Genomic DNA, 21,585 nt, shown 5'->3' with positions numbered 1-21,585 from the left:
TCCATGAGGCATTGAAGGACAGCTCGGACATGTGAACAATGCTCTTCCAGAGTCTTAGAAATAATGACAATGTCATCTAGATAGACAAATACAAACCGGTCGAGGAAATCCTGCAGAACGTTGTTTATTAGGGCTTGTAACACGGCTGGTGTGTTTGCCAAACCAAAAGGCATGAGAAGATGCTCGAAATGACCAAGGGGGGTGTTGAAAGCTGTCTTCCACTCGTCTCCCTGACGGATTCGCACTAAGTGACAAGCGTTGCGGAGATCTAACTTAGTGAATATTGTAGCACCCTGTAGTGATTCAAAAGCGGAGCTAATGAGTGGCAAGGGATACTTGTTCTTGGTAGTAATGTAATTTAAGCCTCTGAAATCAATGAACCGCCGGCAAGAGCCATCCTTCTTGTCTACAAAGAAAAAAAACAGCTCACACAGGAGATGACGACGGACGTATGATACCAGCTGCTAGTGACTCCTTAATGTACTTTTCCATCGCGGCACACTCTGACTTAGATGTTATATAACCGGCTCGTTGGCAAGGGTGCACCAGGGAGCAAATCGGGCCGGAACCAGGGACAGCGGGAAAACTAGCTTGGACTCAAATGCAGGACGCAGAGCAGCACAGAGAACATTTAAGTGACAACATTTATTTTTCTAGTGATATGGATCAGTGAATCAATGTCTTGTTGACTCTTTACATACAACGTGATGTCCATGTAGAGGAGGTGCCTGACATTTGCTCTTTTCCATAGCTGGTATCCAGTCTTGTTAATGATCAGGTTGAGGGGGTTCAGGCCTATGCTGAACAGCAGTGGGGACAGAGCATCATCATGGCAAATCCCGCACTTGACGGTGATTTGTGCAATTGCCTTGAAATTGGCCTTTAGTGTTGTCTTCCCCTTTCCCACTGAATTGAAGGCCTTTAGGGTCCTGTTGGTCTTGAACAGTTTTAGGCATTCCAGAATCCATGTGTGAGGCATTGAGTCACACAATGCCTGTCTTTAGTCAATTAGGCAGTGCATGGGTTGGTGTGGTCTTATAGCCTCGAGCTATATATGTACCGTATTTTCACGACCATAAGGCGCACTGTACTAAAAGGCGCAGTCTCAGTTATGTGTGCCATTACTGTATTTAACACACACATAAGGCGCACTGGATCATAGGGCGCATACAAGTACCATATGCGTATTTAAAAATAAAGCAGGAGCAAACCTGAGTTCAGTACCTTACTCACATTTCTATTACCGGTAATCGTCATCATCAACAACACACAAGCATACAAGTGTGCATATTTAAAAATAAAGCAGGAGCAAAACAAAGTTTGGTACTCACACTTTTATCATCAATCAAACCCATCGAAGTCCTCATCCTCTGTGTCTGAATTGAACAGCTGCGCTAAATCTCCATCAAACATGCCAGGTTCACTGTCTTCACCGTCAGAGTCACTTTCCGTGCCGTGCGGCTCCTCGGAAATGATGCCGGCTTTTGCGAAAGCTCAAACAACAGTGCCCGCAGACATGTTAGCCCAAGCATCTACAATCCATTGGCAAATTGTGGCGTAACTCGCCCGGCGCTGCCTTCCACTCTTAGTGAAACTGCGTGGAAAAAACCACCTGGTCTCCTTACATACACCTCCCTCAGCCACTCTTTCATCATTTCCTCATCCATCCAGCCCTTTTCATTTGCCTTAATGATGATTTCTGCTGGAAACTTCTCTTTAGGCAAAGTCTTTCTCTTAAAAATCACCATAGGCGGCAGTTTCTGTCCATTAGCATGGCAGCCAAGCACAACAGTAAAAGAAGACTTTTCATACCCCGTTGTGCGTATCGCTACCGTGCTGGTCCCCTGCTTCTCCACAGTGTGACTCACCGGGATGTCAAAAGTGAGCGGGACCTCGTCCATGTTTGTGATGTGGCTGGGCTGGATGTTTTTGTCGCCGATGTGTTTGCTGTAGTAGGAGCGGAAGATGGCCAGCTTTTCCTTATAATCCGCTGGAAGTTGCTGCGCTACCAAGACGGACCTCCTTGGAAATGTTCAATGTTCATCTCTTCAGCTAGTGAAACTGCTTTTAGCCGAATGGTGACCGTCGAAACGCTTCTCCAGCTCGTTCTTTGCTCGATGATCCACCGCTCAAGTCTTTCCTCCAACTCGGGCCACCTCGCCTTATGTCCGCGGAAACTCAGCTGCGTTTTCTTGACCTGCCGGAGCTTGTTTTCCAGCTTCCTCCATTTGCGAACCATCGATTCGTTAATCTTAAATTCTCTCGCCGCTGCTCGATTTCCATGTTCCTCCGCGTAGCTGATGGCCTTCAGTTTAAACTGTGCTTCATAAGCGTGTCTCTTTGCCATTTTCAGGGTTGTTAAAACAACGATGTCTTGCATAATGCACATACCTGTTCTTTTATACAGGTATGTGCGATTGTCCTGGTATATACGATCAACGCCCACACTTCACCCTTTAACGTTCTCATGGTGTTCTCTACTACGTCCTCCTTACAACACACAGGGCGCACTGCGCTATAGGGCGCGCCGCACTATTTGAAGAAAATCTAAGACTTTTAAGTGCGCCTTATGGTCGTGAAAATACGGTATATATTTATATAGCTCGAGGCTATAAGATAAATACCAGTAACTGGTGATTGTCCTATTCCTTTCTGGCCCCACCTGTTCACCTCAGCCTCAATGATCACTGTTGCAGAACAGGTGAAGCAATATTGAAATGTATTATCTTTATTTTGCAGAGCATTTTTTCTTCTTTTCTTTGCTAAATGAACTTTGTTTGTTTGTTTGTTTGTTTGTTTATTGTGATCATGTAAGCAATACATAAACTGTTGCAGGTATGATGTTTGATTTTTTTCAATGAGGAGCACACTTATTAACCAACTGAAAAAAACATTCACCAACATTATAGCCATGTGATGGATGTGGTCACTGCTGAGCTTAAGCACTGCCAGGCTTTGTCATGATTACTTCTTTACACATGACTTCACATCCTAACACTCCCATTGCACACACACATGCACCACACTATCCTGCCTGCTGGCTACCTCTCTCCTTTCTGCTGCTCTCTCCTTTCTTCCTGTCCCTTTTCATTTTTAGCTCTCCTCTCCTCTTCAGTCTAATTTATTTCCCTCTTCTTTTTTGTGCTCCTTTTCTGTCACCATGACTTCTTTTACAAACCCTGATAAGCTGCGCGCACACACACACACACACACACACACACACACACACACACACACACACACACACACACACACACACAGTTCCTCTTGAATATACACATTGTTTACTGTGTGCTTGTGTGTGCACATGCTATCCTGTCAGACTGGCCTAGTCTTTATTTGATGTATCTGTGCCCACCCACTGGCCATGCACAGTCCCCCTTTCTATTTGTGTCTCTCTCTCCCCATCTCTGTGTGTGCGCGTGTGTGTATCACGCTTGACTGTAAAAATGAAAAGGCTAAGCTTCAAGAAAGAAAAGATAAGAGCCAGGCTGAAAAACGACAAGGAGTAGAGAAAGAAGACCGGGAGGGAGGAAATGGGGATAGAGAGAAATGCATACTAGAATGGAAGGAAAAGATAATGCAGTTTGTTTCTGTGTAAGGTAATGTCTGCTACTAACAGGTTATTATCATGCAGACTGGTGTAGTTGTTTCTCTCCCTCACACACAAACACACACACACTGAGGCTCACAGAGCATGCAACATGAAGAGTGGATTCTAAATGCAAATATGCAAAATTTTAATCACACTTTCCTTCTTCCCTCTTTCTTATCTGCTTACACCAAACAGAAAGGACCACCAGCATCTTCCGAGGTTTGCCATAGCAACAAGCAGCAGCAGGACTTCGACATCATTTTCTTGATGGGAAACTGACATAAAACTTAGACAGCCAGCAGAATCCCAGGTTCATCCTCTGTCAACCCTCTGCTCACGTGCCTTTAAACATGACACAGTGAGCTTGTCAGCATGGATTGGTCTTTACCGCCCTGGATATCAGGTCAGATTATTAGATAGATGCATGTGAATGGATTAATGCTGCCTGGTCTTATGATGCTGGAGAGTTTTCCAAATGAGGCAGCAGAGTATTGAAGAGTGACATAAGTAATTTAGCATAGATACATGTTCTACTCTCCTGGCAGTTAGAACAAGCAGTGCTCCAACTGTTTGGTATTTACCTACCTTGCTTTGCTTTTCTGTGTGGTATTTTGATGCCAAGTGCAAAGCAGAGCACAGAGTGAGCAGTGCACAGGTGGAAGGAATTAAACAAACAGCTGGGAGGTTCATGCAAATGTAGAAATTCCTAGACTTTCCACCCATAACAGACTGAATAGTCTGAGACATTTCTGGTTCTGGACAGTTTAATCTCATTGGACATTATCAACAGTAGTGAAAAACCTACCTACTGTGTTTATCTTTAATCAATTATGCACAGCTGACACCAGGTAGGGACACACCCTAGTCTGATTGGCTATTAGAGATTTCACATTGTATTCCTGTGAAATTGTCAACAACTAACCTGAAGCTAGAGCCAGTCACCCTGCATAATTCATACTGTGTATTCAAACATAAGCTCTGCTGCTGGTGAGAGAAAGAGAGCAAAATAAAAAGAGAGTGAGTTTATTTCTCATTTCCAGCATGGAGAAAAGCAGCAGTTAAGCCTCATTTTCTTGCAAGGATGAATGATTTAGCCTACAATAACTTTCAGACAGATCTCAGCGAAACAGATAAAACAGTATTAAGTCGTAACATTTTCCTGGATTACAGTTCTACTAAGACTTTCAGGCAGAGTAGGTCAGAAGGTCAGAGGGTTGGTTGTTCAATCCCTGGCTGCTCCCTGGCAAGATTCTGAACCCCAAACCTAGTCACACTCCCGTGGGTGCATTGGAGTGTGAAAGCTAGAAAGGAAGAACTTTACTAAAACATAGAACAGGGGTCCCCAATCCCAGTCCACGAGGGCCGGTGTCCCTGCAGGTTTTAGATCTCACCCTGGGTCAACACACCTGAATCACATGATTGAGAAGGTAATTTATCCATTTAAATCTGCTGTGATGGATCAAGGACACATCTAAAACCTGCAGGGACACCGGCCCTCGTGGACTGGGATTGGGGACCCCTAACATAGAATAACATTGTCCCATGAATAGAGAATCACAGAAAATTCACCTGTCTTTGGAGCTAAAAGAGGGCACGCAAACACATAAGAATCAGTGGACAGACGAGGATGTCCTCTATTGAGCACATCATGACTTAGTAGGGTAGCTGAAATAAGTCAAAAGACAGAGACAAAAGACAAATATCACTTACAGAAGACATAAATGAATAGGCTGTGTCTCATGGATATAAGTGTATGATATATGACATATTCCACCACAAAACTAGAACAAGGCTAATTTTCTTGTTCTGCACGTAAAGCATGTAAAGAGGTGGACCCTGCCTAGTTGTTTCTAGATGTACAGGTCTTTGTTTTGGTGTTAGGCCAAAAACCAGTAATTGTCAAGGAAAACATCATTTACTTTAATTGTGATTACATAAATGTTTTATGGATTACAATTTGGTATCCATACGTATTTCACACAGATGGGTTTTGCGAGGCCCACAGCTGTTTACTCGGTAAAAATGTGAAACATTTTGAGTTAATCTTACAATGACCTTTAATTCCTTAATCCTGCTGAACATTGCAAATATATTTATATGATATACACTGTGTACATGGTAAAAAGTTTTAAATATATGGTACCGAATATATTAGTTTTACAATACACTAAAGCACAAAATTTAATATTTTAATAAAGAAAGATCTATATACACTGGTAAATTTACTAGAACAATAATAATAATACAGGGAGTGCAGAATTATTAGGCAAATGAGTATTTTGTCCACATCATCCTCTTCATGCATGTTGTCTTACTCCAAGCTGTATAGGCTCGAAAGCCTACTACCAATTAAGCATATTAGGTGATGTGCATCTCTGTAATGAGAAGGGGTGTGGTCTAATGACATCAACACCCTATATCAGGTGTGCATAATTATTAGGCAACGTCCTTTCCTTTGGCAAAATGGGTCAAAAGAAGGACTTGACAGGCTCAGAAAAGTCAAAAATAGTGAGATATCTTGCAGAGGGATGCAGCAGTCTCAAAATTGCAAAGCTTCTGAAGCGTGATCATCGAACAATCAAGCGTTTCATTCAAAATAGTCAACAGGGTCGCAAGAAGCGTGTGGAAAAACCAAGGCGCAAAATAACTGCCCATGAACTGAGAAAAGTCAAGCGTGCAGCTGCCAAGATGCCACTTGCCACCAGTTTGGCCATATTTCAGAGCTGCAACATCACTGGAGTGCCCAAAAGCACAAGGTGTGCAATACTCAGAGACATGGCCAAGGTAAGAAAGGCTGAAAGACGACCACCACTGAACAAGACACACAAGCTGAAACGTCAAGACTGGGCCAAGAAATATCTCAAGACTGGTTTTTCTAAGGTTTTATGGACTGATGAAATGAGAGTGAGTCTTGATGGGCCAGATGGATGGGCCCGTGGCTGGATTGGTAAAGGGCAGAGAGCTCCAGCCCGACTCAGACGCCAGCAAGGTGGAGGTGGAGTACTGGTTTGGGCTGGTATCATCAAAGATGAGCTTGTGGGGCCTTTTCGGGTTGAGGATGGAGTCAAGCTCAACTCCCAGTCCTACTGCCAGTTTCTGGAAGACACCTTCTTCAAGCAGTGGTACAGGAAGAAGTCTGCATCCTTCAAGAAAAACATGATTTTCATGCAGGACAATGCTCCATCACACGCGTCCAAGTCCTCCACAGCGTGGCTGCAAGAAAGGGTATAAAAGAAGAAAAACTAATGACATGGCCTCCTTGTTCACCTGATCTGAACCCCATTGAGAACCTGTGGTCCATCATCAAATGTGAGATTTACAAGGAGGGAAAACAGTACACCTCTCTGAACAGTGTCTGGGAGGCTGTGGTTGCTGCTGCACGCAATGTTGATGGTGAACAGATCAAAACACTGACAGAATCCATGGATGGCAGGCTTTTGAGTGTCCTTGCAGAGAAAGGTGGCTATATTGGTCGCTGATTTGTTTTTGTTTTGTTTTTGAATGTCAGAAATGTATATTTGTGAATGTGGAGATGTTATATTGGTGTCACTGGTAAAAATAAATAATTGAAATGGGCATATATTTGTTTTTTGTTAAGTTGCCTAATAATTCTGCACAGTAATAGTCACCTGCACACACAGATATCCCCCTAAAATAGCTAAAACTAAAAACAAACTAAAAACTACTTCCACAAACATTCAGCTTTGATATTAATGAGTTTTTTGGGTTCATTGAGAACATGGTTGTTGTTCAATAATAAAATTATTCCTCAAAAATACAACTTGCCTAATAATTCTGCACTCCCTGTACAATATTATAAATTTGTTTCATCCAACCGTTGTCTTCCACTTATTCAATTCAGGGGACTTGAGCCAGCGACTATAGGGTGAGAGGTGGGGTACACCCTGGATAGGTTGCCAGCCTGTCGCAGGGCTAAATCATGCAAGCTCCACACCAGATGGTAGAGTTCAACTCAGGACCATCTTCCTGTGAGGCAACAATGGGAACCACCATACCGTTGTACCACACGTAAATTTGTCAGATGTCATATTTTAAACAACATTAATATGATAAAATGGAAAATATATTAAAATTACAGAAATCACGAGGTGTTAATACCCAACAGGCTGCTTTGTAGTGATGTGTCGGTCGCAAACGAAATGGCTCTTAGAGCCGGATCTTTGAAGTGAACGACGCGAGCCGGGTGGGTTTTTTTTTTTTTTCCTTTCTCTCACCCTTTTTCCGCTTCACTCCACAGCGAGCCTTGTGCTTTGTGCTGGGCAGAGGGGGGAGGGGCGGTAGTTACACTCAGTAGCACAGGAACAGAGCGGGAGGGAGAGAGAGAGAGAGCAGGGACAACAACGTCACATTAGAAAGGTATAGTAATCATCCACAACTATTTTCAGTTGCAGATGATACGGGATTCAGAAAGTTTATTCATGCAGGCCCATATGACAGAGAATGTGCATCTTCTTTTTGTTTTCATATTTTAATTTAATTTATTTGTGTTGTGGTTTGCAGTGTTTTGTGTTGTTTCACTTTAAATTTGTTTAAAAGGAAAAAGCTAAAAATTTTAATATTTAAAAGTTGAACTGTAAATTGTTGGTTCTTGTATTATATGATTTATTTATTCTATTTTATGTGGAGAGAATAAATAAAAGTATATTTATGGTGGCCCCCAGAGACAAAACACATACAAATTCCAAGGCACAACGGAAGTGCTCCAGGATGCTAGGGGGCAGTGTTGAGCTTTTGTTACCTAGTGTCTACACAAGCCAGGAAGTACCAACAACCAGATTTGGTGTGTGGTAGTAACAGGTAAATGAACATTTTTTTTAATCATTTGAATATATATTACTGTTGGTGTATAAATACACAAACAATACACACATGCTTTCAATTTTGTAATTTAAGTGATCTAGGTAGCTCTGTTTTGGAAGTTCAGTTAATGCTAGCAATGTGATTGTACGTGCTTTGGAGTTTGTACGTGCTTTGTCTCTAGGGGCCACCGTATATATTTATATATAAACAAGAGCCGGTTCTCTAAAAAAAGCCGGAATTCCCATCACTACTGCTTGAGGGGTCAAATTTACCAAAACAGATACTGCGTATGTGTGCATGCATTAATATTTTTGTGAGCCTATGTGTTTTGCAAATCTTTGATGTTGCCTTCTCAACTGACCCCAATACTCAACTGAGCCCCGAGGTGCAGTCTCATAGGCACACAATCCCACAGTCTGTTCACAGATGGAAGTAAATAATTGCAATTTGGCATCTTACTAAAAAAAAATACATTTGAAACTTTATGAATAACAACAATAATTCTATTTTAACATTAAAAATATCATGTTGACTAAAGAGCTTGCACACTGGTGGTGGTACTGGTGGATTAACCAATAAAGAAAAAGAAATGATGTTGTTGTTAATTTAGGTCAGCTGCAACATACACCTTCACTGGGTGGTGGTCTAATACATTTGAGTTATCTCAGTCATTTCATGTTAAATCAGCCAATTTTAGGTCAACCATCTGCACACATGGATGTTATTGCAGTGCAATTTTTATATTAATTATATTGCTCAAGATATTCAGACTGTGTTCTATATTAAAATACAAATTAACATTTTGTTAAATGTGTAATTTGTTCAATTCTTGAGAATTCATCTTCAGGTAAGCTTCATCTTGCCTTCAAATGTTTGTTGAAATGTTTCTATTCTTATGAAGTATTTCGTCTTGTAAAAGTAGCTTATATAATAGTTTTCAGTCACACAGAATACAGACATTGAGGCTAAAGGCATGATGGAGCCAGAAAATGCCCAGTTGGATATCAGTGTTCAAGCTCTGGTGGTCCTCAATGGTATGGCTAGCACTGCAGAGGCATATGGTCTGCTGTCTGGCCCTAAGCTTTCCACCAGAGCTCAAATACATGTTTGAAGTCCTGCAAAAAATATTTTGGAATCTTGATGAACACCAATTATCATCCACGGCACATACTCTCAAAAACAAGCTTCTGCTATAAGTTGAACAAGACTGACGGGTACCAGCACAGGTTCAAACTGAGGTAACTAATTCAGATGGCTTGGAAAAATATGTTTAGTCTTGTAAAGAGTTTTGTACAAAAGTCTCGAACCATCCATTTCTTTGTTTTTATGAGGGAAATAGAAAATAGGTGCAATGTTTTATTAAAGTGTAAAGTGTGTAAGCATACATGGAAATGCAGTATTTCCCATGTATGTAGGCAAAATCAGAGTTTGTACATTCCTAATAATATTGAAAGTCAGTATTTGTTATGGCACTTGTATTCTTCAACACAGCCTGAACTTTCTGAGGTGGCGTTCTGTAATTTCTTTAAGTATCTTCAGGAATTATTCTCCAGGCTTCCTGAAGGACATTCTATGCTCTTCTGTGGATATTTCTGCCTTTTATTTCTTCTCTGTCAAGATGATCCCACACTGCTTAATACTGAGTTCCAGGCTCTGGAGAGGCCAGACTATTAGGAGCTGGTGCGTACATGTGGCGTTCTTGGGTTTTTTCCTTTTTTGGCACAGGTAGGCGGGCCGGTGCTTTGCGGGAGCATTGCGCCCAATCACAACAACAGTCGCCTCAAGGCGCTTTATAATGTACATTAGATCCTACAATAATACATACAGAGAAAAACCCAACAATCATGTGATCCCCTATGATCAAGCACTTTGGCGACAGTGGGAAGGAAAAACTCCCTTTTAACAGGAAGAAACCTCCAGGCTCAGGGAGGGGCGGGGCCATCTGCTGCCACCAGTCTAAACCATGACAGAGCCTTCACGGTCTTTAAGTGCATTTTCACACCAATAGTTTTACTCTGGTCTGAAACTGTTAATTATTTTATAAACTTGTAGCTTTTCTCCATGATTTGGATTCTTTTTCATGCAGAAATGATTAGTCTGCTTATTGGCTAGATGTGTCTGTGACAGGAAAAAGTAAATACAGTAAAAAGGTGCTGTGTTCTATGGGAGAACGTGGAAAACGTACACTCATGGTAACTTTACATGGCTAGTTGCTAACCTGTTCTGACATTTGCACATCTATGGTACCTTGCCACATCCCTGAATGGAAAGCATACATGGCTATGGGAGGGGTTTAGCTTAAACTTGCAACATAAAACTGATAGCTGGGTTGGATTGAGATTGAATCATATTCACACCATGAATGAACCTCATTAGAGGTCCTTGGTGCTTTTTTTTGTTTGTTTTTTTGTTTGTTTTTGGGTTGGCACCCAAGTATGACTATTGTGGTGACATCACATGAACCGCACCAAGGGGGGGGGAAAACAAACCAGACCAGATTTTTAAACAGATTAAACTTTGCAGGATATTATCCTATTTCTTAAGCTTAGCATTAGCATGCTATCTGTGCAGTTTCTTGCAAGGAGCAAAGTTATGTTAGCAGCATAATGCAGTTGCACTTTAGCATCATCATCATCATCATCGTTTATTTGTATAGCACTTTAAAAACACACCAGGCAGACCAAAGTGCTGAACAACACAGATAAAATAAAAACTAGCAAAATTAAAATGACAATAAAATTCTTACAAATATGATCAAATTAACAAGAAAGGTATCAGTTTCCTACAGAGTTAAACAAAATTACACTCTTGTCCTTTTGTGCAATCAAGATAAAAATAGTTTCCATATCCACACTGTACACTGCCTTAGTATAAACAGGTTAATTCTTCTAACAAAAAACAAAAACTCGATATTAGACAGAATTATCTACACCGACTCTGATGACCCAGACAAATACAAAAGAGAAAAGAAATATGAAACATAGGTGTGTTGACTGCACAGGTGTAATATATGAGAACATTCAAGAATTATGTTTTGAATTCAACAGAAAATGTCACCATATAATGCAATGAGAGTTAAATGGCCTGGCCTGCATTTGTATAGCGCTTTACTCAGTCCCTAAGGCCCCCAAAGCGCTTTACACTACATTCAGTCATTCACCCATTCACACACACTCTCACACACTGGTGTGATGGCAGCTACATTGTAGCCACAGCTGCCCTGGGGCGCACTGACAGAGGTGATATAATGCAATGAGAGCTAGTGCCATACCATTCGTTATATCGGTATAATTTTTATGTGACACCACCAGTGTTGGGACTAACGCACTATTAAGTAATGCTTTACAGCAACTACATTATTATTGTGGTAACGAGCACGGTAACTAGTTATTATGCCAAAACCAGGAACGCGTTACTCGTTACTGGGATTTAGATAGGCTCGTTACTCGTTACTTTGTGTGGTGGCTGTCGCGGAGCTTCCTCAGATTCAGTAACATTAGCAGGTGGTGGAGGCCAGCAGGTGGATGAAGGAAAAGGGAGGCAGGAGGAGAGACCCGAGGCGGGCGCTGGTCCGAGTGTCAGGTGAACTGAACTTCAGGTAAGAAGTTATGACCTGCAGTCTATCTGGGTCAGATATGAACCAAGTTTAGGTGGAGTTTATTTTCGTTGTGATGACTTTTTCGTGCTGCGTACTAGCTAGCATGACGGGGTTTCTATACAGCTGGGTGGTGCTATGTTACTAATGTTGAACTTTATTTTGTTCAAAAGGTTAATTAATAGTCCTGTAAAAAATGGAATCGTCTCGTATTCAGAGAAAATATTACTCGTTTCTTATTGAGGTGAAAAGGAACAGTTTGTCCCGGACTTCAGCTGAAAAAGACACAAAGCTGGAGTTATTCTGTGTTTATGTTGCACAGCTGCCTCTTCTTCTCTCATTCTCTCCCCTCCCTTTTCCTGTTTCTACTTCAATCATGAAACTGATCAATGATCAGCTGATCGTCTCTCTCGTTTGTTTATCGTCCACTTTGTGCCAGAAAGAGGAAACCAGCGGATGTCGCACTAAACAACAGCAGCACGTTTAAGCTTGATCAGCTGTTGTTAGAATTTATTTAATATTAATTTCTAGTATCAGCTGATGTTTGCTGGAGCCACAGCTGTAAAGCTGCTGGTCATGATGGTTTGGATATGTGGTGAGAGGGAAACATGAAGATGAAACCAGGAGATGTCCTTACTGAACCATCAGAGCTGAACAGGTGATGGAGAAACAGGTTTACCCTTTAGGTGACATGGATGAGTTGAAGTTATGAACTGTTTCTGAGAGACAAATAACACCAGGATCCTTTTCTAAGTAGCTGACAGCTGGTAACTGTGCAGGTGCGGATCTAGCAAAGTGTTGCCAGGGGGCAGGTAGGGCATTAACAGGGAAAGGGGGGCACAAAGAAATACTTTTCTTTCTTATTCTCATTTACAATGTCTCGCTTTTAAAAAATAATTATCTGAATCTTACAACAAAAAGCGCACATGACGTAGGCTAGAATCATGGCGGCGAACAACGACGGTCCTGGCGTGGGATTTCTCTCGTGGAAATGTGCACATTATTTTTTCTTTTCTATTGGTAGGTGGCACAGTGCACTTGTGGCAAGTAAGCAAGCTAGAAGACTGGCAGTTGCTGGGTATCCAGTTAGCAACACATTAACAGAATTCTGAGTAAAACCAAAAGTTACTTTCCCTAGAACCTTCACAGACATATTCCCTTGTAACTAGTTACTCTGAAAGTAACGAGTAACTTGAAGTAATGGAGTTACTTTTGATAGAAGTAACTAGTAATGTAACTAAGTTACTAATTTAAAGTAACTTACCCAACACTGGACACCACGTAATCAAAAATTATATAATAATAATAATAATAATAATAATAATAATGGAGTGGATTTATATAGCGCTTTTCAAGTCACCCAAAGCGCTTTACAATTCCACTATTCATTCACTCTCACATTCACACACTGGTGGAGGCAGCTACAGCCACAGCTGCCTTGGGGCAGACTGACAGAAGCAAGGCTGCCATATCGCACCATCGGCCCCTCTGGCCAATATATCAGCGATATAGCAACACTATGAATATTCCTTAGTGCATATAACAGCAAGACAAGCCCAAATGAGTCCACGCTAAAGGTGGAAACCAACAAAACCACTTGAGGCATAAACACACAGGTTACGAAGGCATGCAAGAAACAGATACAAGCCGCTGTCGATGTGAAATTCAAAAGTAAATGATGTAAATACCAAATAGTGGACACAGTACACAGAAATGACTGATTTGGATAAAAGTAGTGTATCGTGCAGGCTCCCACAGAGTCACAAGTTTATTTTAGTTATTGATAAAAGTAAACCGCTAAGTTATGCTAAACTTAATAGGAATATGTTCTTAATCAGGTACCTGCTGTCACTATGAAAATACCTGCCCTCCATCATTAAACAGGAACTGTGGATAATGAAATGAAAAATTAAAGAACCCAATGTGAAAAATAAATAAATAAATAAAATCTACTGAAGATTAAGCAGTCCATTCACTTTGCAACTTTACACACGTGCAATACATAGAAAAAAAATAATTTTATTAATGGAATTTCCCCTTGTAATTTGAACAGTCTGCTGGATGACTTAAAAGGTACAGTGTGTAAAATCCCACCATTATATTACAGTATAGTGATGCGCGAATCATGAACGAATCACTTTACTGACTCGTGAATCATGATTCACAAGCCCAACTGACTCACTGACTCATCCCTGTTGCTGTTAGCAAACTCATTTCATTAGTAGAAATATATCTAGCTTATAATTAAAATTGTGAGGGAAAAAACAACAGTTTCTTAACAAAAACATTTCTGCTCTGAAATGGAAGAAAAAACCCTGAGTAGAAGCTCACATCAAGACAACAGCTCCTCAGTTCACAATAGCATCGCTCTGCTAACATGCTAACACCACATTTAAGTTACTCACCCCCTCCCTCCTGGCTCACAGCTTCTTCTTCTTGGTTGACAACCAATGTTAAGGCGCATTACCGCCCCCTGGCTCACAGCTCAGTGGACATTTAGATGAGAAAATATATATTTAACACATTTGAGGAAAATACTAATAAAATTAAATAAAAATAAATAATATAAATGTTCCCTTTATAAATTTTTTTTTTGCTCTTTTTGCTCTATAAAATAGTTGTTTTCTTTTTCAATCACTCATCTTAGCAGTAGGATTTACATGAAAAGAGAAACAAATTAAGTTTGAGTGAAAATGTACATTTTTTGCACTCTCTGGTCGACTAACTCAGTGACTCAAATGACTCAAAAAAAACAATTCACTTTGGTGAGTGACTTATTAACACTCGATTCAGTAAAAAGAATCAAATTTACCATCACTATTACAATAAATTACAGCTTGCAGTCAAGTGAATTCTGTTTTCTTATCCCTCCTAATTTAATGCTAGCTTTTTAAATCCCCATCAGTATTCTCGTTGGAACATTCTGGGTCAACTGACTACTTTTCAACAAACTTACAACAACCTGATAACAGCAGTTCTGAATAATAATTTGTTTATTACGCACACTGAAGGACATATCCAAGAATGACTCCAGGATTCCCCACAGTGTTACTGGAGGAGAGGTAATCCCATCCAGAGTATTTATGAGTGCAATAACCGCAGTTTTATCTGAATCAGGAGGTTAGGGTTAGGGCTGGAGGTGACTGGAGGTCATCCAGCTGTGTGTGTCATGTCGGGTATTACCTGCATACTAATGCAAATGTATGCTATGGTTTCTAACAATATGTATAATGTATAAGGAAACATGTCAAGTGTAAATAGAACTGTCCTAAGGACAGAGCTCCATATTAGCTTGAGTGTGTTAAGAAGCCACCAGTTTATTTATAGTGCTTTTCTATTCTAATTTCTATGCTTTATATAACATGTCTCCTTCATCCACCCACATAGCCATTCATACAAGACCCTTTTTAAGGTCTAAGTGCTTTTTCTCTAACATTCACGCTGTGATGTAATCAACTCAGGGTGCAGCATCTTATCCAAAATTACTTTGGTATGCAGACAGGAGCAGCCAGGGATTGAACCAACAGCTTTTCAATTAGTAGAGGCGTTTTAAGTAAAAGTGTTTTAATTCCTCCCACCTTTCAGGCCTGTGGTACATGGGATATTATTAAAGACAGGTTGCATATATTTAAGACTGAAACATTAATTAATGGAAGGACTTCTTTGAGCAGTCTTGTAGGAATGGTGTTTAAATCCAAAATACTTGGTTTGGGTTAAAGTTTACCCTTTCACTTCCCTTTCTAGTTATTAAAAGTAATCACACATGTAATTAAATATAATAAATAATAATAAATAGAACAAAGGAAAATTCAGCTCAACAGAGCTTCGTCACCAAAGAAAGTTGGGGTTCTTCTAGTTTTCTTCTAATCTAGTCGAGTCATCTTCTGCCTTCTTTGAGCTTCTATTTTGCTTGCTTTAAATTTTTATTTATATAACACCAAATAACATCAACAGCTGCCTCAAGGATACTAGAAATTTGTCTCAAGCTGATCTCTGTGTGTTTCTGTCATTCGTGAAACAGGCTTCACCCAACTGACTTAGAACTGCATTCATCTTCTAAGTCAGTTGGGTGAAGCATCTTCATCTTCACCACCGCAGCATCTTGAATCTGGGGAGCCTGTCTTAAATCCAATCTCTTCATAACAGACTTTAAGAAAACAGAACATAAAGTCTGTTTTCAGCAGCACAAAAACCTGCCTCCTATTAACCTCAGAAAGCCTTTCAAGAAGACAAGAGTAAAGGTACATTATCCCTTGGTTTAGATTGCATATAGAACTTTCTTATTAGACTTTGTCTGTACTTAAGATTATTTGCATATTTTTGCATTTAAGAAAATACTTTCTTTAAAAAAAAATCAACATGGGACGTACGCACAAAGGATCTAGTCAGGGGTTTTTTTGGAGAGATGCCCTCAGTTAAACTTTAAATCATTCCCATTTTTAAAATGGAAACCAATGAGCAGCTCATTCTGAAAGATGCGTGTTTTTTTTCTTTTGAATATTTATGCTCATTACTAAGACCAAAGTATTTCTTATCTGATGAAATAGATTGCTCAATTACTAAAATAATCGGTAGCTGCAGCCCTAACAAAACAGTCACCCTGACTAAACGAGTTATCCTCTCACTCCTTTGAAATGGATTTAAACTCCTATGGTAAGCATTTCTGACAATTTCCTTTCCTACTGTCGAATATTGGCTCCAGTGTGGTCAGTGGAGTCTATCCAAACTGTTTCTCCTTGTACCGACTGGGACTTGTTTCGTCTCTCTGCTCCATGATGCAGACCACGACCGTGGCCCAGTTGTAGCATGGTGTGGACAGTCCTTTCTTGACATTAAAGTGTTTAAAACAAAGGGAATGGTTGTTGATTTTCATAAACACTGATTTTCATCCCTGCCCCGTTTGTATTCATGGTCAAGAAATTGAGGTGGTAGAGAAATACAAATATCTGGGCACCACTGCTGATGAAAAGTTGAAATTTAAATTGAATACAGACACCATATGTGCAAAGACTCACCAGCGTATGTATTTGTATCAGAAACTAAGTGATTTTAATGTGAATAACATTTTATGAAAATGGTTTGTTCTTGTTTTATTGAGTCTGTCTTAACTTTTTCTTTAATCTGCTGGTTTGGGTCTCTTAGCTCGAAAAATAAGAAGAAGCTGGAGCACATTGTTAAATTGTGTAGTAGAGTGGCAGTATAAAGCTAAATGATCTTGCCATCCTGTATGGAGGGTTGGATTATGGAGATATTCCATATATGAATGCTTCTGCTCAATGTCTTCGAACGGTTGATTGCATATCGTGCTTCTCTGAGGTTCATCACTTTCAAAATTTCACACTCACCACTGTGAGTTATACTCTCAGGTAGGATGGCCTGCTCTGGCCAGTCGGAGGAAATCTCATTTACAGTTTTATATAAGGCAATACTGGGATTGCTGCCTTCCTATATATGTTCACTGCTTGCAATGAAACATGTTGGTCATTATTATCTTCGTCCGCGAGGTTACTTGTTGCGTTCTGTTCCATTTGCCTGAACTGAACTTGTGGAAATTGTAATCTGGACCAGGATGAGACTGAACATTTCCAGATAAAAGAAGAAAAAGAACAATGGAGCATTTTTGTAATAGTACAGGAATATAAACCAGTCATATGGAATAATCAATCAATTAAATCAGATCTCCACTGATGATCAAGTTTGAAGAGCTTTTCTAGACTGTTTTTACATCTCACCTGGACAGAGAGCTGTCAATAAAATCAGTAAAAGAAAAAGCTACATGATAGACACGTGACAGGAAGAAAACAATGGTGAAATCCACACTAGTGCAGATAGAAAGCTGATTCAGGCCAGCTTTTTGGTCCTTTCCAGTCACATGATGATGATGATGATGATGAAGATGATGATGCAGTGTGACATCACACATTAACCAGGAAATCAGGTTAGAGGAAGAATGCTGTGAATAAATTTACCAAAATCAAACCAGCCTGGGTCCAAAATAGGATGGTCACATTTTGGGGGCTTAATATATTCAGCCGGATTTCTAGTACTGAGGGCTGTACCATCCAAAGTAGGTTAATGCTGTCTCTCCTAACAACACCGGGTTTTACAGAGACTGTTTCCCCCCATGGTTTGCTGGACATCATTCACACAGCCATGCACATAGTGCAGCTAAACAAATCATGACCAATTGGGGAGTGGAACACAAAACTACAGAAATCCTGCACTGTGTTACTGTTGGGCAAATATATGGATCTGCCTCTAATCTGTAGAAAATTCTGTTAGGTCAAAAAAGTAAGAGGCAAATGATTAGGCCAAATACAAATGCATACATAAATGTTCATATATTTGTCACAGAGGGAATTTTAAAAAAATATGTACAGAAGTGATTCATTTTCTGCATAAGTGGGACAAAATAACTGAGAATATCTTAACATCTTTCTTGGATTATGCTGCCAATCTATAAGATGAACTGGATCGATGTGCCACTGGAACTGGACTAAGCCTGAGATAGAAACTCGGACTGTTTCTGAATTATGTAATACAATAAAGAAAGACATGAATAACTTTCAATATTATAAATATGGGTCTGTTACAAGGTGAGGCATGTGTGTTCCATATGTCACACACAGCTATACACCCATAACATTAGTGTTGAGCATGAAGAGCGGGGTAACTCCATCAAGTTACCTACACTGAGCGCACAGACGCTTGGCTGCTACACCTGCTTTTCAAATAATATGGAGTCAATAAAAAAGAGGGCAGTGTAAATATGCAGGAAAGAGGTTTAAACATCACGGGTGGCGATGGCATCTGTCTGTGTTAGCTGCTGGACGTGCATTTCACAGCCTCACCTGCAACATCTGTTGAGACTCTTCTACAGACTTCAGAAGCACACCAGCCATGTGTGTCTCCACAAATAGAAGCATAAATGCAAGCCAAGACAGGGAGAATGGTAGCAGAGTGTGGGATTTGCCCTGTAAAAATGTACCTGAAAGACCTAAAATATCAGCATAGCTCATTGTACTGAACAAAGGGGGCAGACAAGGCAGAAGGAAAGTATGTCTGTATGTATGTGGGAGAAAGAGTGGGGGAAAGAGAGAGTGGGAGAAATGTCATCCAGAGAGACTGCACCGAGACACTAAGCGACATAGAAAGCCACACCACATCGACTTGAGCCAACAAACTGCATTGCTTTCAAACACTTATGCACACATATAGCAATAATATAAATGCTAATTATAGTCTAGGAGACGGCACACATCCCAAAATCCATATACTATTCGATTTTAAAATGCAGGCAAATATGAAACCCGCACTAAATCAGTTAATGTGAGATTGCATGATTTCAATGAACAGTCGTCAGCACAGAAACATGGGAGATCTACAACCCCCCAAATCCCAGACAAATTCTGTTTATTCTGACCGCCATAATGCATGTCGATAACAATTAGGTCAGCATTCTTGTTTTATTTAACGTCACGTGCCATATCCCCTGTGCGTAAAATGATAGCCCTTTGATCTGTTTAGGGTGCGTAATAAGACGGCTTCGCCGGATCTGGTTACCTCTTATCTGACCAGCGGTGTGGAGCGGATCCCTGTCGCAGCACTGACAATTTCAAATCCTCTTCGTCGCTCTTTAAATCCACAGACAGGTGTAGCTTCGCTCCTGTGTTACCTCTGCCTCGCTTTGTCTCCCGATGAAGGCGATTTGCAGCACGCAGCCAGCTATGCACAGCGAGGGGAGCGAACCGGCAGAGGCTCGGCTGCTACGGCGTCATAGAAGAGGAGTCAGTGAAGAGGTCTCACTCCGCCAGCGAAGAATGGCGTCGTTTTCACACCTTCCAGTCACATAAAGCAGCAGTGCTATGCGATGCGACTCACCTCCACATACTATCTAAACATACCTTTGAATTTCCCTTTTGTCAGAATGATTAAAACACATCGCGTAACTTCACAAAACCTTTGCTTCGGAAACAAGGTTTGGTTGGGTTTGGTTGGTGCACTGTTGCTAGCTTTAAACCAAGGTCACAATTTAGATTTTAAAGCAATTAAAAGCTGGCTCATGGCACAAGCAGCCATTCATTTTACTTCAGTCTTTCTGGTCCTATTTATGTCCCTACATTTAATTTCACCTCCTCTGTCTCTTCCTCACTCTTTTCTTTTTATCTGAAAATCTGAAATGACATAAATGTAACAGAGTAATGAACAATACTAAATCAGGCTGTATCTTCACACAGTTTTTATGTTATACTGCTGTGAGTCTGGAGTTTTGGTCATACTGAAGCTACAAAACTCTTGTCGTTTTTGAGATATTAGTATCAGAACCATTAGCAGGAATAAAAAAAAAGGAAAAATCTCAAGTGTAATGAAAATTGATAAGAACTAGGTCACCTCTAATTAATGAATGTGTTGCTCTAGGGTTTTTTTTACAGTATGCATGTATTCTTTATGGTGGCACAGTGTGTGAGTCAGGGGTTATAGTGAGGATGAAGTCGCTTAAATGCAGCAAATGACATTTTCTGTTGGAAGTTGAAAAAGCAGAAGGAGTCAGAGCTGAAATCTGCGTCTGTTTAATTTTCTCCTTGAAAGCAGAGATATTTTAATCAATTTATAGCAGTGTGCTGCTCTCTCTCTCTCTGCTGATATGAATTAGCTTAGAACTTTTATTATCAGTATGCAGTTGCTTACACAGCGAAATTGGGTAGCAAGACCACAAAGGTACAAAAGTACAGACAACAATATAGAAGGAAGTACAACAACATAAGCACAGTATATACAGGGTGTATGAGTTACAGAAACATTAATGGAGCTCACCTAGCAGTCGCTGTCTTTCTCATTTTCTCTCATATATACGAAAGTTATCATTCGAATAAGATATTTCTATATTATTTATTTATCCTTATAGTATTTGATTACCTCTGATTCCAGTCTGTGTGAATAGTCTAAATTGGTTTCACAATCCACAGTCAAAAATAATAATGAGAGAGAAAGTTTTCTGTCACACATGTGTGTCTAATAAATGGAAGCAGTCGTATCTGTTACTTTCCCCTGAAAGGGTCCAGGTCTGAAAAAGGAGACAGAGGCAAAATGGTTAAATTAAAGAGTTTTATTACAGTTTCTACTAACAACTCAACTAAAAGAGACGGACAAGCTGCTATCACCATTTAAAGAAACAAAACCAAAACCCAAACGTTGGTCAATAAACTGAAAAGTACGTCGAAAAGAGATTAGTGACCAAACACACTCCTCTCCACCAAGCAGGAGCAAATAATCACAAGATACAGCTGTGTCCACGTTAGGTGAGTGCTGAGTATTTGCATGAGGGTGTGAATGGATGTTTGTATCTGTGTGTGCCTGTATGTCTGTGTCTATATGTCAGGTTGGGTATCAGACGCCACCTCTCTGGGGACATCTCAGGCCTTCCAAGGTATGGAGGCCTATCTCCCCCCACCACTTCCCCTGCCAGTGGCAGACGGCCTCAGACATCGGTGCGTTGGTGGTTCTTGGTGTCCGGGGCTGGGTGCTCAGGTATGCACCAGCTCACTGCTGGTGGCTGCTTGTCAGGACCTGGCAC

General features: G+C 40.4%; 1 protein-coding gene across 2 annotated transcripts in view; it reads right to left on the bottom strand.

The window, feature by feature from the left end:
* Positions 1–19,840, bottom strand: part of jupb (junction plakoglobin b) — a 113,960-nt gene extending 94,120 nt beyond the window's left edge. For both annotated transcript variants that reach the window (XM_004575797.3, XM_004575798.3), the window contains exon 1: positions 19,575–19,840. The gene's annotated coding sequence lies outside the window, so the exon portion shown is untranslated. The remainder of the gene's footprint in view (positions 1–19,574) is intronic.
* Positions 19,841–21,585: the final 1,745 nt, after the last annotated feature.

This window comes from Maylandia zebra, linkage group LG4, assembly GCF_041146795.1.
Source record: "Maylandia zebra isolate NMK-2024a linkage group LG4, Mzebra_GT3a, whole genome shotgun sequence".
Taxonomy (NCBI): Eukaryota; Metazoa; Chordata; class Actinopteri; order Cichliformes; family Cichlidae; genus Maylandia; species Maylandia zebra.
This window is presented reverse-complemented; position numbering and strand designations above follow the sequence as displayed.